The 6,311-nt window shown below is 39.7% G+C and overlaps 1 pseudogene; it reads left to right on the forward strand.

Annotated features, from left to right (window-relative positions):
- The first annotated feature begins 4,211 nt into the window (after positions 1-4,211).
- On the forward strand, positions 4,212-4,729 carry LOC103005809 (small nuclear ribonucleoprotein Sm D3-like; annotated as a pseudogene).
- Positions 4,730-6,311: the final 1,582 nt, after the last annotated feature.

A 6,311-nucleotide genomic window follows, 5' to 3' on the forward strand; every position in this document is an offset into this window, starting at 1 on the left:
ATGGCTCAGAAAAACATGTGAGGGATAAATAAAGCAAATAGTTATCAATTTTTTTTTTTTTTTTTACATCAGTAGTTAAAGACTCATGTTTCCACTGGTCAAAGTCTCTGTGGAACTGCAAAATATAAAGCAGATAAGCTAAGAATGACTTTGGTTGGCTCTACAGAACCCTTCCTACTTGTGCACTAGGACTCCTGTCCTCTCCCCTATCCAAGGACGTGCCCTGAGCAGTTTCCCCTCTGTCCCCCATACCAACGTGTAACACTGCTCTACTGGATCATTCCTGCCACCTGAAAACATGGTGGAATAGTCCCCATCTTTGAGCCAAACCACCCACCCAAAGCATCTTCCTTCACCCCACACCCCCTATAGTTACTACCCCATTCCTGTCTTCTTCACTACAGCAAAACCCACTGACAGAGTTGTCTCTACATTCTGGCCCCATCATTTCCCCTCCAGCTCTTTCTTGAACTCCCTCCAGGTGGGTCTTTGTTCCCATGACTCCTCTATGGCTCTAGTCAAGGTCACAAAAGAACTTCACGTTGCCAGAAGTTACAGATGATTCTCAGGCACTATCTTTTTTTTTTAAGGTATGTTGAAATTTCTTTTTAAAAATTTAAAAAATTATTTTTTTTAATTGAAGTGTAGTTGATTTACAGTGTTTTATATGTATAGCAAACTGATTCAGTCATATATATATATATATATATATATATATATATATATATACATTCTTTTTCAGATTCTTTTCCATTGTAGGTTTTTACAAGCTATTGAATATAGTTCCCTGTGATATACAGTAGGCCCTTGTTGTTTATTTTACATACAGTAGTGTGTATCTGTTCATCCCATATTCCCAATTCATCCCCCCATTTCCCCTTTGGTAACCATAAGTTTGTTTTCTATGTCTGTGAGTCTGTTTCTGTTTTGTAATTAAGTTCATTTGTATCATTTTTTTAGATTCCGCATATAAGTGATATCAAATGGTATTTGTCTGACTTACTTCACTTAGTATAATAATCTCTAGGTTCATCCATGTTGCTGCAAATGGCATTATTTCATTCTTTTTTATGGCTGAGTGATATGTGTGTATATACACACACACATACACACACACACACATATATATGTGTATATACACACCACATCTTTTTTATCCATTCATCTGTCGATGGACATTTAGGTTGCTTTCATGTTTTGGCTATTATAAATAGCACTGCTATGAACATTGCGGTGCATGTATCTTTTTGAACCAGAGTTTACCCTGGATATATGTCTCAGGCACCATCTTGCTTGGTCTACTGTAAGCAACCTTAGCTACAGTTGATCACTTGAAGCGCTTTCTTCACTAGTCCCTGGGGTACCACTCCCTCTGGGTTCTCCCCACTTCACCAGCAGTTCCTCCTCAATCTTTTTTTTTTTTTTTTTTTTTTTTTGGTATGGTTCCTTCTCCTCCTCATGACCTCAAAATCTTTGAGTGCCACAGGGCTCAGTTCTCAGTTTACACAAGCTTAGGGGTGGGAAAGAGGGATTCATCTAATCCCATGATTTTAAATACCATTCATATACTGATAACTCCCCAGTTTCTATATCCATTTTGGCCCTCTCTCCTGAAAGCCAGACTCATATAGCCAATTGCTTCCCTAACAACTCTGCTTGGATGTCTAACTGATGTCTCTAATTTATCACATCCCAAACCAAACTTCTTCTTTTCCCTTGAAATCTGCTCTTGTGAAGTTTTTCCTATTTCAATAAATGACAATTACATGCTACAATTTTCTCTTCTCTAAAACCTTGAGATCATCTTTGACACATCATTTGTTATCACATCCTACCTCCAATTCAATGGCAAATGCTATCGACTTTACTTTCAAAAATATATCCAATCTAACAACCACTTCTCACCATTCTATTGACACCCTGAGTTTAGTCCAGCTCACCATCCTCTCTCATGGGGGTTAACAGCCTCCTAACTGTCTCCGTACTTCCTCCTCCACTCAACTATAGTTTATTCTACACAAGATCCAGAGTGATTCTTTTAAAACAGTCACATCTCTCTTCTGCTCAGTATCTTCCAATAGCTTCCTATCTCACTCAAAGTAAAAGGCAAAGTACTATTAAGGGCCCAAGACCCTACACAATCTGTCTCCAGCAGATTAAGGTGGAAGCTTAGTTTCTACCAATTTCCTTATTCACCGCTGGGTATGACGGTCTGACTTCAGTCATCATCTGCTTGCTATTCCCCAAACATGGTGAAATATGCACCCACCTCAGGACCTTTGTAGATGCTGTTCTCTCCACTTGGACCATTTTTCTCCTGTGTATCCACATGAATTCCTACCTCCACCCCACCACCCAGATATCTAAGTGGATCATTCAGAGAAGAGACCTTCTCAGACATCTGAACCTGACCACACTATATAAAAGGGAGTGCCCTCCTTCACCTCCTTATACCCTCTTTACCTGAATTTACTTTTTTACGGCACTTATCAATCTTGACGTATTATATATTATTTACTTATTGTCTATTCCCATAAAAACAAGCTATGGCATCAGGAGCTTTGTCTCTGTTTACTGTTATATTTATTATACTGGCACTGAGTACAGTGCCCAGCAGGTGGTAGATTCTCAGTAATTATTTGCTGAATAAGTGAATGAATGAAGTGAAATTGACAGGCCATGAGCCACATTCACTGTAACCTCCACCCCCTGGCTGTGAACCCATCCTCTGGAGCCTCCGAGATGGTCTCATCCCTAGAGAGCTATCCTGTCCCCTCCTCTCAGGTCTTTGCTACTTCATAGTAAACATCTCTGGTTCTTTCCACGGTTCTTTAAAAAAGATGGTGGCTCTGACAGCACCTCTGAGTATCTTCACACTCCAGGATGCAGTTTGTCTGGATTTAGGGATCTGGACACTTAAAATAAGTTAGTTGTTTTCTGACTATTTTCTCATCCGCCTTGGGCTTCAGTTCCACTGTAGCGATGTTGGTTCTACCTGCTCATGCCTGAAGACAAGTCAAGTCTCCTTGTTCTGCTTAAAGATTGGATGAATTAGGGATGTGAATGATGTAAGTGTCCTTTGATTAGAAGGAGGTAGCTAATAAAGCGAACCTGTAGAAACAGTTTATCACCCATGAAGCACTGTATAGCCTATGCACATGATGGACGCAAAAGTATTTCCTAAAAACCCTGTTTAAAACTTAATGTGGATGGTAGTCAGGGGCAGAAGACAGCACATTCTAATGGAGTAGAGTTTAATGAAGGGGTTATTTACAAAAGCATGGGAAGGATGAAGGAAAGCCAGCCAGAGGTGCTGAAGCAATCAGGGGCAAGACCAAGCCCAAGCTGGGAAGTGTAACCAGCCTGGCCTAAGAGTCAAGGGGAAAGGCCATTCCTACTCTTGGGGAGAGCAGCTAGCTTTAGGAGAGGCTGCCTCAGGTGAAGCAGGGAGAGTCAGGGGAATGGACATGCCCACCTAACTCACTGCTGCCCTCCCATCTATGGCTAGAGCTATCCTTTTCAGTTCCCAAGTAGACACAAGGTAGCCAGGAGCCATTGATGTAGCCCACAAAGGCCAGCCTCCAGGGGCCCAGAGAAGGCTTCAGAGGGATGGAGGGGGGATCTGAAGGAACCAATGGGGAAGATCCAGCAGGGTTTGCTTAGTAATAAACAACTCTTGAAAAGTGAGGGCTTTCCCAAATACTTTTCTGTCGTGTCTGAAATATTTAATGATATGTATATATCAATTGTTTTAATGTTGAAGGTTTTCTTTTTTTCATTTTTGGTGGTGGTGGTGGTGGGATAATAGATTTTCCCCTTTGTTTTGCTTTTCTCCATTAAATTGACTTTATACATACAGTTCTTTAAAAAGTATTATGGGACTGTATGATTCCATTTGGATGAAGTCAGGAACTGGCTAAGCCAGTGTATGGAGATAGAAGTTAGAATAGTGGTTACCTCTGGGGAGGCAGTGGGTATTGACTGAGAAGGGGAACAAGGGAACATTTCTAGGAAATGTGGATCTTGAACTGTATCTTATATGGGCATCTATTTAGGTAAAAATTCATTGAGCTGTACACTTAAGTTTTATTTTTTTATTGAATATAGTTGATTTATAATATCATATTAGTTTCAGGTGTACAACACAGTGATTCAATATTTTTATAGATTATACTCCATTTAAAGTTAGTGCAAAATAATGTCTAGGCAGGACCCGCCATTCACTCGCCTCACGCCTTCACAGTCGCCAAGAGTCACCTCCGCACCAGAAAGGAAGAGGAGACCAGAGCCGAACTCTCTTCCTGCCGAGATGTCTATTGGCATGCGATTCAAGTCCTACATGAGGCTGAGGGTCACATCGTGACATGGGAGATGAACACTGGTGAGGTGTATCGAGGGAAGCTCGCTGAAGCCGAGGACAACGTGAACTGCCAGATGTCCAGCATCACAGTCACGTACAGAGATGGCCGAGTGGCACAGCTGGAGCAGGTGTACATCCATGGCAGCAAGATCCGCTTTCTGATTTTGCCTGACGTGCTGAAAAACGCACCCATGTTAAAGAGCATGAAAAATAAATCCAAGGCTCAGGGCCGGTCGGGGAAAGGCTGCTATTCTGAAGGCCCAAGAGGCCGCAAGAGGGAGAGAACGTGGAAACATCTTCCAGAAGCGAAGATAAATTTATCTGTTGGACAGAACTTTGCCCTTATTTTTTTCTTTTAGGTTATCTGGGTCAGGGGGTGCATGCGTAGGTATATGTCCTAGGTTATCTTTTGACATCTTTTTCTTTAGATCTGGGTAAATGTTAAACTAAATAAATATGGTGTTTTTTTTTCTTCTTGAGAATAAAAAAAAAAAGTCTATATTTCCCTGTGCTGTGCAATATATCCTTGTTGCTTATTTATTTTATACATAGTAGCTTGCATCTCTTAATTCCCGCCCCTATCTTGTCCCTGCCCCTTCCCTCTCCCCACTGGTAACCACTAGTTTGTTTTCTGTAACTGTGAGTCTGTTTCTGTCTTGTTATATTTGTTTGTCTTATTTTTTAGATTCCACATATAAATGATAACAGACACTATTTGTCTTTCTCTGTCCGACTTATTTCACTAAGCTCAATACCCTCTAAGTTCATCCATATTGTTGCAAATGGCAGAATTTCATTTTTTTAATGGCTGAGTAACATTCCATTGTGTGTGTGTGTGTGTGTATTTTTTTCTAGTTTCTTTTTTTTTTTAATTTGTATTGGGGTATAGTTGCTTTACAATAGTGTGTTAGTTTATACTGTACAGCAAAGTGAATCAGCTATATTTATACATATATCCCCTCTTTTTTGGATTTTCTTCTCATTTCTTTTTTTTTTTTTTTTACATCTTCTTTATCCATTCATCTGTTGAGGACACTCAAGTTGCTTCCGTATCTTAGCTCTTATAAATAATGCTGCTGTGGACACTGGGGTGCACATATCTTTTTGAATTAGTGTTTTCATTTTATTTGGATATATATATATATACCCAGGAGTGGAATTGCTGGATCACATGGTGGTTCTATTTTTTGCTGTTTGAGGAACCTCCATACTGTTTTCCATAGTGGCAAGATTTATGCATTTTATTGTATGTAAATTATACCTCAATAAAAAAATAAAAGAAAAAATAGTATGGTTATATCCTTGGAAGTGCAATGTTGATATGCAATATTTTCACATGTTTGTACAATCTATATGAGCATTTGTATGCCAGATCTGCATTGTCTCATCTGCTCTCTCTACCCTTGTGATCTGCACTCAGTTTTTCAAGGGGCAAAGATAAGGGAGGGGTGTAGACTAGTCTCAGAGAAATCTACAGACAATTGCCCTCAGTTGAAAATAAACATAATAAAACTATAGAAGTCTAAGTTTTGCAACTTGAGAGGGTTTTTTCCACAGCTATTCACATCTAATCACTCTCACCTAATAAATGAATAGAATAGCTAATGTGATTAGACTAATTCACTATTCATCATGAATATTAAATGAACAGAATATTTTGCATTTCACCAGTCACATATCTTGAGTATTTACCTGATATTACAATCAGACATGTGTTAGATTTTCTCTCTGTTTCTGGGCCATAACTCATGGATAATTATAGTGTTTAATTAGCCCCACACAGCACTTGGCTCTTGGGTGTGGATGGAAATTACAGGATGTAGAAGGAACAGATCAAAGGCTGTAAGGGAAAGTAGCCCTTTGCTATATCCCCTGGAAGCACACACAGTAGGGACCATGGGCAGTGCAGGGTGAATCATATTATTCCACTTGAATAGAAAAGACGTTGCTT

Source organism: Balaenoptera acutorostrata, chromosome 9 (genome assembly GCF_949987535.1).
Source record: "Balaenoptera acutorostrata chromosome 9, mBalAcu1.1, whole genome shotgun sequence".
In the NCBI taxonomy this organism is placed as follows: Eukaryota; Metazoa; Chordata; class Mammalia; order Artiodactyla; family Balaenopteridae; genus Balaenoptera; species Balaenoptera acutorostrata.